Source organism: Mustela lutreola, chromosome 2 (assembly GCF_030435805.1).
Source record: "Mustela lutreola isolate mMusLut2 chromosome 2, mMusLut2.pri, whole genome shotgun sequence".
In the NCBI taxonomy this organism is placed as follows: domain Eukaryota; kingdom Metazoa; phylum Chordata; class Mammalia; order Carnivora; family Mustelidae; genus Mustela; species Mustela lutreola.
In genome coordinates this window covers 172,377,535-172,389,947 of record NC_081291.1, presented here as the reverse complement: position 1 = coordinate 172,389,947, position 12,413 = coordinate 172,377,535, and positions in this window count along the sequence as shown.

Below are 12,413 nucleotides of genomic sequence, written 5' to 3'. Positions count from 1 at the left end.
ATCCTTGTTTTGCTGCACCCATCCTCAGCTACTCTTCACTCCTTCCCTATTCATGTTAATAGATTAATTCCTTTGAAACACTTGAGGGGTGCCTGGGTGGCTCAGTGGGTTAAAGCCTCTGCCTTCAGCTCAGGTCATGATCTCGGGGTCCTGGGATTGAGTCCTACATCGGCCTCTCTGCTCAGCGGGGAGCCTGCTTCTCCCTCTCTCTCTCTGCTTGCATCTCTGCCTACTTGTGATCTCTCTGTCAAATAAATAAATAAATAAAATCTAAAAAAAATAAATAAATAAAACACTTGAATCTAAAGTTCAAGAAAGGACTGATACTTTCTTTATCCCTCGTTTCCCTCGAAACCCATAACGAACATTATATCTTGTAACAATTTGTCAATCAACTATAACGTTGTTTATATTATTGCCTCTAAATCTCTGTAAAAAAGATTTCCATTCATGGGGAAAGAAATAAAATTATGACACAAAATGGATATCACCTGCTAGTCCATAGCTGATTTAATGATCTTAAGACTGAATAAATAGTCACCACAAGTAACAATAAGAAACCATAATACAACACTGAACTCCAAAGAGAGAAAGATAAAGTACAGAGGTCTATTCTAAATTTTTGTTCTCCTTTTTCATCTGGACCTTACTAAAATCACAATGAGCAAGAAATAGTTAAGATTTGCAAGATGGTATTGTTGCGAGGAGGTGAATAGATTTAATCACTGTTGCCTGTGCTTGGTTGGCAGAAAAGTTTAAAAAATGAAGAATTGGATTATTGTGCAGTTACTTAAAATGATGTTCACATTAAAAAATTATGACAAAAACATTTAAAATAAATTGAAAAAAATGGTTTCTACAGTATTCTATTGTTTATTTTTAAAACATTCTATAAATGTATGCAGAAGTCCAGATAAATCAGAAGAAAATGTTACCAGTGAAAGATATCTCTGGGTGGTGCAACTATAGCCTGTAGTGACCGTGTTTCCACAACTACATGTTTCTTTTTATGTAAAGAAGTTTTAAATTAATGCTTTCTAAAAAAAATTTAATCAATTTAAAAAATCATATATACACTATGATGTTGGGATACAAATATATGTGTATTGATATATACGTCCATGTATATACAAATGCATTTCATTTAAATGTTTTTAAATGTGCACAAGCTAGCACTCACATTTACTGAGAAAGGATCAGGAAGCAGTATGGCACAATAGTTAATAGGGGTTCTTTCTAGGACTTCAACATTGGAATGATTTCTATTTTTCTTTTATACTTTCTATATTCATTTTTTCTGTAATTATATACTTCTTTTTAATGAGGGAGCAAGAAAATGTATCTAAAATTTTCTGTTTTGTTTTATAATAATACTTCCTAGTAAGATTTCATAAAGCCAGACCTTTCCTACCTCAAGATGGGTTTTTCCCAAATTTTGAATGAAATCTCCCAGTCTCATTGAGAAAGTGGGAAATAACAAAGTTCAGACATGAAGAGTGTTCAGCCCTAATATGACAATGAACGACTGGAGAAAAATTAAGTGAGTGTGGGGTGGGGGAAATGAAACAACACAAATGACCAAACAGAAAAACAACAATATTTGTAAAGATTTCCAGTTAGGTCAGCAAGCTCAGGAGCAATTATTGGTTTGACGTTGAGAATTTGTAGAAGGTGCCTGAGGGACTCCAATACACATACAATCTGAACAAAGACATTGCAGGAAGCTGTTACCAGCTTAGCCAATAGGATCAGCAAAATCCGAAACACACACACACATAAGTACATGCACATACATTTATACACATAAACACACACATACACACATCCACACCCACACAAAAGGCTATGAATTGTGAATTCAGCCCCCGAAGTACAAATCTGCTGCACTAGCAGACTCTGGGCTGGCAAATGACTACCTACTCCTTAAAGGGGCAAAGGGGTGGGAAGATGAAGGTGGTGTCAGGTATGCCTGGTAAATTAAACTCACCCAGAGAATATATAGTAATAATGATGCCCACTCTTAAATAAAGATGTTAGCCCTTTAAATTATGTTTGATTTCTAATTTCCCCCAAATTGTGCTTACTGATTATTCCTAGACGTCTTTGTTCGAATTTGACAAATATAAACTGGAACCGTTTATTAAAGAAATATTGGACCCTAGCAAATTTTAAGAACCATCATTAACACACCAGTGTCCAAGAAAGGATCAATTAATTCTCCCTGATTAAATTCAACTACAATTCAACCTACACTCCATGGAGAGAAATTGGAGTAAGGAAGATTTATATATATGTGTGTGTGTGTGTGTGTGTGTTCACATGCCAATGTATATCTATTTAAATATATACATATAATATATATATATATACATATAATATATATATATAAAGCCATTATCAATGGAAGGCTATAGCATTCTAACAACAAAACATAAAATCTGAGATAAGAGCCTGCATGTTGATGTCTTTAAATAATACTTCTTAATATTATTAATCTCTGTGTGCATTGCATGTTATTGTGTATAAGTACTTATTTCATCTAACTGGATGGAATTGAGAAGGTTACATATTATGAAATTACCAAAAGTTTACAAGGAAAATTTTCATCTGCCCTTCATTCCTGAGTTAGAATGGCTCCCTAGTATCAGACCCCAGGGACTATTCACATGTTCCCTCTCAGGGGAGGCTCCCATCAACAGTGCTGAATTACTGTTGATGCTGGGCATGAGTCCACGGAGAAACTAGGAACTGGACCAAAATCACCACTGAAGTTTTAGAGGCTAATAACTTCTGTTCATTTCTACCTTACCTATGATTCACCTCTGAGAAGCCATTTTTAAAAATCACATTAACCATTTAACTCTTCACAAAACAAGGGCTTAATCTCCTTTTAAATCTGCTGTTTACACTAATATATATAATTCTTTCAAGTGTGTATGAAAGATCTAATTCTGGGCTGGGGGTGAGGGATAATGTAAGGGGTAGGGCTTGAGTGTATTAGCTTTCTGTTTTTTTCAAAACAGATTACCTCATGTAACATAATCTCTGTCTGCAAATTGAGGAGATAGCAGAAATGAGATGGGATTTTAAACAGGCATATAAAGAGCATGGCAGATAATGTTTATCCCAAGGATATAGTCAGGAGGGCAAGTGGGTGTTAAAATGAGCCATTCTCTAAAATAGTTACTTGAACGCGTTTGTGATTTTTAGAAGAAGCAATACTATTTTAATTCTACTTTCAAAGGTTAAATGTCAACTACTTTGAAACTAAAAATTCTAACTTCAAGACCTTAGAACTTAAACTTAGTTTGATAGAAAAAAAAAAACTCTCTCTTACAGGAGAATATTTGGATATACAGATGTTTGGTAATTAATAATTTATTGAAACTATTCTAAAGATCATTGCTTTATTTTATATATTGTTCAAAGGATCATTACTTTTCTTACACATGGATTAAGTCATGGAAAAAATATGGAAAAAGTCTCAATATTTAATATTGTAAAACTTTAACAGATTGCCACCCAAGGTATACAAGCAAATAATGATAGTATCTACCATTAATTGAATGGCCAATATTTTGCTAACTTTATTAACGTCATACTTAGGTTTCAAGTCACATATGATTTTCTTAATTTTATCAAACATAACCAATAAATATATAATAAGAAATAAAGTCAGGATTCTATCATGAGATTTTTTTTTTCCGTTTCCTCTTGTATTTTTTTCATTGTCAAAACCCAGCAAACTGCCTCACTTAGGCTGCATATAATACTAGAGACAACTTTCCTAGTTTTTAAATTTCCTTTTATCTTATTCAGGTAAGAGATGGCAAACACGAGAGATCTCTTCTAGCTTTTTGTATACCTTCATGCTATTCTTCCAGATGATACTGAGCTATTGCATTAACACTCAATTCATTCATTCATTAAATTCTACCCGTAGAGAAATAGCCATAGTGAGGGCATTTATAGTTCTCATTTTCACAGAGTTTATTACTTAATAGAGAATATAGATGGATGAAAAGCTGGTACAGCACATGGTAAGGGAATTTGAGACTTGAGCAATATGAGGGGCACCCCAGAGGAAACAGACTTGAAGATTGAGTGGATTTAGTCATGTATGCTCAGCAGAAAAAAAAGAAAAAGAGTCCTGTCCCCTGTACTTCACTGTCAGACAATCTTGCTCAGTCAACTTCTGAGGTATCCTACACTCAAAAAATTTACTGTCCTCTACCCATTCTTTTGATGTTCCTAGTCAATGAACAATTTCATAATCTTATTTATGTAATTGAATGATTTTCCAGAGAGCATCCAAATTTATACAGAGGAACTGACTTAATGCACTGAAACCTCCAAAATGTAAAAAAGCAGATGAAAATTTAAGTGGTCTTGTGCATCTAGCTTATTCATATTTGCTATTCAACCTCATTTTACCAGAAGTGCGATGGAGTTACATGCTACATGCTTCATAAAATTGCTGGCCCCTGATATAGATATTATACTATTCTCTGTATCTATACCATTCTCTAGATAAGGATATACACGAGGGTCAAGAATAATAGAGACATAAAGTCAGGATGATTTTAATTCCTGGTTCTTGAGAATCCCATTAAGCTATATGGTTTCCCACAACCATGATTCTCCCAATCAATTACACTAATAGTCTAAAGGAAACAACCAAACCACAATATTAAAGTAACAAATAAATGTTTCTGTTTAAGGGAATGACATGTGCACCAGAGACAATTATATATAATTAAAAACTGACAGTTATATATAAAAGCATATATTTCAAAGAGATTTGGGCAATATTTTCAAAAATGAAAATATCAAATTAATCCTCAAATAATAACATAGTAGGTATTTAATAAATTTGTATTAGAAAAAAGATGTGTAGATAGATAAATAAGATACTTATTGAACATCTCTTGAATGCTATATTCCAAGTACTGTTTCCAAGCATAAGCCAGGCCTCTAAAGTGTCTGCCCCCAAGAAAAGGAACTGTGGTTCATGAGAGAAATGTGGAGACTACTGTCCCTGAAATATGCAGGGAAAATAATACACAATGAGTTTGGAAGTATAGATAGGTATCAAAGAATGTATGATCATCTCAGTAGTTGAATATAAACATAGTTTTCAAAAAGTTACTCAGATCATTGTCAGGTTTACAGAAAGAAGGCAAGTATGGACATGAGAAGACTAGTCAACAGTCTTGCCAGCAGGAGACATTGGTTGGTAGCTTACGCTACAGTGGTGTCTGAGCAGATGGAGGGGGAGAAAAGACTCCTACTAAGTTTATACGTTCAAAACCATTGCTAGCTGATGAAAAGCACGTGAAATCTAAAGGTAAAATAATCCAAGGTGATGAGTAACTGACTAGATGATGGTATCATTTACTGAGCTCATAAAGAGAGAGGGCAGCACACTTGGAAAGTCAAGGGTTGCATTTTGGTCATTTTAATTCTGAAATGCCTGTCAAAGATCTAAGATAAGGCCATTGAATATATAATCTAGAGGTTCAAAATGGAAATTATATATTGAGGGAAACGAAGAGAGAGAGGAAGAGAATGTATAAAGAAGATTTGAGAGACAAGTATTAAGTTTTTGATCCATTCCAACATGTGAAGATTTGGTAGAGGAGGAATCAGCAGAAAAGAGACTAATAAACAGCCAACAAGGTGGGTGATTAGTGAGGAGAGTGAGAAGTCATGGACACCAAGAACTCCAAGAAGGAAGGAATTGTCAAGTATGTTGAATGCTGCACAAAAACCAAGTGTGATGGGGACCAGATAAGTGACCACCGAACTTGGCATTAAGTGGTCATTTGGTAATATAATAAGCAATTTCAGTAGAGTCATATGGCAGTAACTGGGGTGAGTGGAAATGGACTGTAGTGAAGACAGGGAGGTAATGAGTGCACACAGATCTTTGAGAACTTTTGCTGCAAAACAAAGCAGAGAAATGGAAAAGCAGCTAAAGGAGAGCTGCAGAGTTAAGAGATTTTCTTGTTTTGTATATGGTTGTTGTTGTTGTTTGTGTATGTTAACATTAAAAGTGCATGTTTGCATACTAATGGCAATCATACAAAAGAAATGAAAAATCTGAAGATTTCATGATTCAGATGAGAGAGAGAATAAATAAAAGTGTGACCCCTGATAAGAATATGAGTAAAGGTGCAGAATATAAGAGGATAGATTGGCCCAGGATAGAATCAGGGACCCTTTTTCCATTGTAAAAAGTGGAAAGAACAGAGTACAAACGCAAAGTATGGGTAACTCCTCAACAGTTCTCGTATTCAGTGAATTCCAAGGGTGAAGGGCATTGGGTGAGGTGAAGCGGAGATAGATATCTTGTATGAGCAGGATGAGCCACATAAATTGTAGAGGTTAAGTACAAAATAAAAATGCAAGGACCTTTGTTGAAATGGCAGGAAACAAATATTAAAGTTAATAAATATAAATTTTTCTTTTCTTCTTCTCTCTCTCTCACCTTGCCATTATGTGTTTCCTTTGTTGTTTAATGTCTCTAAGTAAAGAAAAATTAAAATATTAAGTTACAGCATGAATTTAACCATTAATTTTTATAATGTCAATGCCAGTTTTAATTGGAAATGTAAGAGCATTAACTCATTTAAAGAATTACTGAAATTTGGGGCAGATGGGTGGCTCATTTGGGCAAGCATCCAGTTCTTGGTTTCTGTCCAGGTCGTGATCTCATGGGTCATGAGATGGAGCCTTTCATCAGGCTCCACGCTCAGCAGGGATTCTGCTTAAGATTGTCTCCCCCTGATCCTCTCCCTATTCATGCTCTTTCTCTCTCTCTCTCTCAAATAAACAAATCTTTAAAAAATAAAACTAAAGAAAGAAAGAATTAACAAAATTCTACTAACTGCCTTCATCTCCCACCTTAGGCCTTTGCATGGAAAGAAAGAAAGCATAAAATGAGGGCCTCCCCCAACTAACACAACCCAATCGCTGCCTCAGAGACAGAAAGAGAGAAAGAGCAAAAGCCTTCCTAAGGTTGGGAGGCTGGGCGTGGTATGGGCTGTTAGGGAAATGGCCTGGTACTCATTCCTAGGAAGCAGAGAGGTGGACAAGAGGCAGAGAGGCAGGGGTATGCATGAGCCAGGACTCCAAGGCCCTTGCAATTTAGTCTTTGATCTTATAGGACTTCACTTAACAAAACATAATGTCTAAGATAACATTATTAGGAGTTTCAAGACAGCAACCAGAGGAAATCACAAACCATTAAACTACAGAAGGGGATGGGATTCTAAGCATAAGGTTTTGTGTGTTTGTACTGGCCGTGCATCCAGAAAGATGATCCTGTGTGAAAAGCCTTTAAAAAGAGCATTGAGCCAGGTTCAGGTATGTTGGCTTACTCTCTGTGAAACCTAACCCATTAGCACAGTTTAACTGAGAAATATTTCTCCTTGAATCGCTCATATTTCTGCATACCTTGCAAGCAGAGTCACTGATTACCTTTTGTTCAGGACCATCTTTTCAAGGATGTTTATATAGTGACCAGACTTGAAAAACAGAGATAGTGTCTTTATCCAAAGCAAAAAGGAAGCATGCTTCTTCCCATTATGATAGATCTAGGCTCCCTAAAGTTGGGCTTCCACTCCCCTAAGCATTTCATGATATGTGCAGCTGTCATCTAGCCATCCTCTTGTGTCCCTGTGAGAACTGGAGCTTAGAGAACTGGCAAAATCAATCAATCCATCCATACATACATACATACATCCATACATACATACATATATACATACATAAAATAAATGCTGATACTCTGGCTACCAGTTAGATAGTCATTCAGCTCTGACCCAGAGACCTCATGTCTTTTAACAGCATCCATTAAAGTTTGGCAGGCAAACTTGTTGGGTTGCAATTAAGATAAAAATCCTGCTTTTTGATGATTTTGCTTTCATTCTGTCCTCTCTGATCAAGACTTTCCAGGAATAACTGAATTTGCAAAACACATTCTAAAATACACAGACACAGTAAATGGAAGCATGCTGTCTAGAATGAAAGCATCTGGCTTCTAAAAAACAATGACTCACAAAATGTCCTTCATTGGGTCATAATGGATGGAATATACATACTGTAAAAAAGAAATAACAGGCCCAAAATGGAGTCACTGTTGCTAAACCCGACCAGAAGTTAATGCCTGACATAAATGCAGTTTCAGCCTCTTCCAGTAGAATTTTAAAACAATCAGTGTGGAATTTCCTGATCAGCACTAGTGAGGCAATCTCCATGATAAAACCCCTGCATTTCTCCCTAAGTAAAGGCAACCTTGACTAAAATATTCCTCTTTCCTTTTGTTAATAACTTCCTCGTCCCTCCCCATTCCTGTCTATAAAAGCCTTCCATTTTGTACAATTCCTCAAAGCTCACTTCTTTTTGCTAGATGGGATGTTTCCTAATTCATGAGTCTTTGAATAGAGTCAATTAAATCTTTAGAAGTTTACTCAATCGGATTGTCTTTTTAAAAATAATACACTTAAAGTCACCTAAGTAGATATAAGTTTAAGGTAATGTTGTTTTACTACGAAAAAAATCTAAGATTCTTTAGTGAAGAAGTCCAAATTTTTTTTTTTGGTCTTCAGACACACAATAACAATTTTGAACACATAATCCCAATAGATGTGTAGATATTCAAGCATTAATTAAATAATTACACTCTTGTGATAATGTTATATATAATATAAAATATTCAAAAATAAAAAGACTTAAAATATAATAAAAATAAAATTTTAAAAATGTCATCAAGAAAAAAGAATGTTGTCAAGTTTCCTGCCTACCTCCTACTGAATTATTTTGTGCACCCTATGATGTAGATGCACGCCATCTGGAGAGCTCTGCAATGTGTTGGTATACATTATAAATCTGCAAAAGGGAATCATTATGTGCAGTTGCTCCAACACATAATATGACCATGGAAGTTTTGAGCTTTTTTCTTCTTTGTTTTTCCTCATGAATCTTCTAAGGTGAGTGTAACTTAGAATGCACCTTAAAAATATTAATCTATTTTCCAACAGTTACAAACTCTAGAGTTGCAAAACTTTGGTGGCCCGGTGCAGTCTCATTGACTTCAGATGAGTTTTATTCGGCAATGTAGTCAGTCCTCAGTATACTCAGTCTTCAGTATTTCTTTCTGTATTATAAGTCTCCTTTACTCATTCATCCATCTAACATATAAAGTTCACTGAGTTTTTTACTATCTCTTGGATTAGTTTTAAACGCCATACGTAGTTTAGTGGGAAGCTTCATGACCTTAAAGGAGCATAATGTCTTCAGAATGAGCAGACATTTTTGGCCAGACATAGCTTGCTTGAATTGGACCTACACCAAATGGTTGTGTAAGGTAAGAGAATCTTTTAATACCCCACTACCATTTTAGGGTTACTTGTGCCAAAAGATATGATCCCTATATTATTTATGATTTTCACACTTAAGGTTATAACTTCAGCCTACACCCAAGTTTGAGAATGGACAGGTTGATGACAGATACAATAATTAAAAAATAAGACACATTAATTTATCATTTCTCTTTCTTCACCAACCCCATCTGCTAGAGGTTCAAATTTTTCATAGAAATTAAAAATTTTAACTCTACTTTAGAGTTATCTTATTGGATTTTAAACCAGTTACAAAACAAAAGATGATTTAAATATTCCAAAATTCTTACAATGAAGGTAAATTAAACACTGCAGACAGAGTACAATAACTGAATCATATTAATACACATAATTTGCATTACTTCTGTGATCCAATGAAAGAAATGGAAGAACTTATGTAAACACTAGAGTTAGTGCTTTATTTCACTGGAAATGCTTTCAAATGTTAGGCAGAAAAGGGAGACATTTTGCAAGGTTTTTAGCCAACTGGAATTGCATTACCATGCCTCCTATGTCCACAGGGAAAGAGCAGATGAGATAGTAATTGATTTCTTCCAAAAGGAACCATCACCTATGACTCAAACTATTCTTATACAACATTAGCCAAGCAAAAGAAAGTTTCTTAATGGGATTTTTAGATTCTCTGGAATCTAGAAAGAAAACAGAACTATTTCTAGATGTTTTAATTATTAAATTTCAAAATTATATGATACATCATGTTTTGGTTATTCTCAATGAACTAACAGAAGTAATTATCTTGAAATTTGATTAAAACTTGGAAAATAATACTGGACAGAATCAAAATAGAAAGTCTACTTAATAAGGTATCTAGAAGGAAATATTTGTCATAGGTGCAGTACAGTTATGGAGTGGTCAAAAAATGTAATTTAATTAACCTATAGAGGAGAATGTATTAAAGACAGATTTTAAAAAAATAAGATATTTAAATGACAGACCAAAAGAAGGTAAAGAAGGCATTAAAAATGCCCATTATAAGTGTTTTTAGTTCTTACCTAGACTTGTCTCTGAAACCTTTAAGAGTTAAGAGGGACTGTTAAGTACACCCTAATCTATTCTAGCACTTGAATTGAAAAACTGGAAGAAAGAACTGAAAGGAACCAGAGACAGAGAGTATGATGATAAACATGCAGTCTCATATTCAAAAAAAAAAAAAAAAAATCAATAGACTTGCATTAGGTTTGAAATGGTTCCTGTTACACTCAGTAGAACCCCAGAAAGCAGACTGTGAACTTTTATCATCTTACCAGTGTGCATTCTCTCTGTTTCTGTTTATTCATACATTTCTATGTATGTACATACAGTTCCGTGCATAAATACTTTTATATGTGTTATACACATATACAATATATATATACTTTTGAAATGTAATAAAATAATTTAAACAAGCAAGTAAGGGAAAAAAAACAGAGAGGCAAATGAAGAAAGCAGACACTTAACTAGAGAACTGATAGTTACATTTGATTGAATGTGCTCTATCCACAAAGTGCTTTGGAGCAAAGATCGTAGGTGATATATAATAACTGAAAAGGCAAAATGACACTGGGGCACTTAGGGCAGGAACCATGGGAGGTGGGTGGTGGCTAGGTTAAGTAGGGGATGGGAGTAAGGAATGGACTTGCCGCAATGAGCAATGGGTATTGTAAGGAAGTGAGGAGTCACTAAGTTGGATGCCTGAAGCTAATATTAACAGCGTACATTCACTAATTGGAATTTAATTAAGTAGAAACTTAAAAAAAAAACAAGTTACCAAAAATAACTTTACAGACTATATGCACAGACTTTTTAAAAATATGTGTCTCAGTGGGAGCAGGCTATAAGCCTCTCTTTGAAGTTTCTATCACACTGTATTTTTGTGGGCTTCTACTTTTAGCAGGCTTGGATGGTCTAGGATGAAGAATCTTATAAGGTAGAGCCACTTGTCTATAGCAAAATACAAATGCAGGGGACAAAATCAAGGTATCAATTGAACAGTAGGACTTTTTCTGTCCTCAGGTACTGATAATATAACCAACACCTTAAAGGATTAAAGACCTACTTCTTGAAATGTAAAACACCAACTGTCTCGTTTTTAGCTACATGCTGCTAAGGTGGTGACTAAGTTAATAATTTGGTTGAAAGGTACGAAATTTATTAATAGCACAGGAGAGAGAAAAAAAAGCAGAAAAAAAACTAGTAGTTAGCACCAACTAGTAAAACTACTCCCTCTGCACAACTAAATTCAGCGCTGAACCCTTGCACAGAAGAAACCAATAACAAATTTACTTAGTCCCACCCCCGACAAAATGAGGAAAATGTAAACCTATGAAAATATTTCCAAGGCTGTCTAAACACGCTGTGGAAAGGGATGAGGGCAGAAGTCAGGGCAATGGGCTCACGAATGAACAGACATGAAGAATCAGCTAGAATAATACAATTTCAAAAAATATTAATAACACTGACTGGGCATCCAGAAAGTAATCTATGCTGATTCAAATACTGAATACCCTGATTGGAGTTTTTAACTTGGCTCCTCAGAGAGATGCCAATCTTCCAGTACCAGTGTTATTTTCCCCTTTTCCTTACCCAGGAGCCACACCACAGACTGCATCCACAGTATCAGAATGTATGTTCACAATTATAATTCATGAATCTGGCAACACTTGCCCTGCTTTGAAAGAGCAATTGAGTATCTCTGATCACTGTTAATACAGAATGGCCATGTTAACCTAGGCAGTCCTAACTTTATTTCATTTCAGCATAACTACTTTCCTGCTGAGGAATTAAATAACAAAATGTTGTTTCAGGTTGAGTTTTAAGGCTGTGCCCTAGAGAGAAATTCACAAACCAGCTTAGTCGACAGAGCTGCATTTCCTTGCCTACGTTTGATTGAATGTGCCTTGTCCACAAAGTGCTCTGGAGCAAAGATGGTAGGTGATACATAATAACTAAAAAGGCAAGATTATATTGGGGCACTTAGGGCGGGAAACAGAAGAAACATAACCATTTATC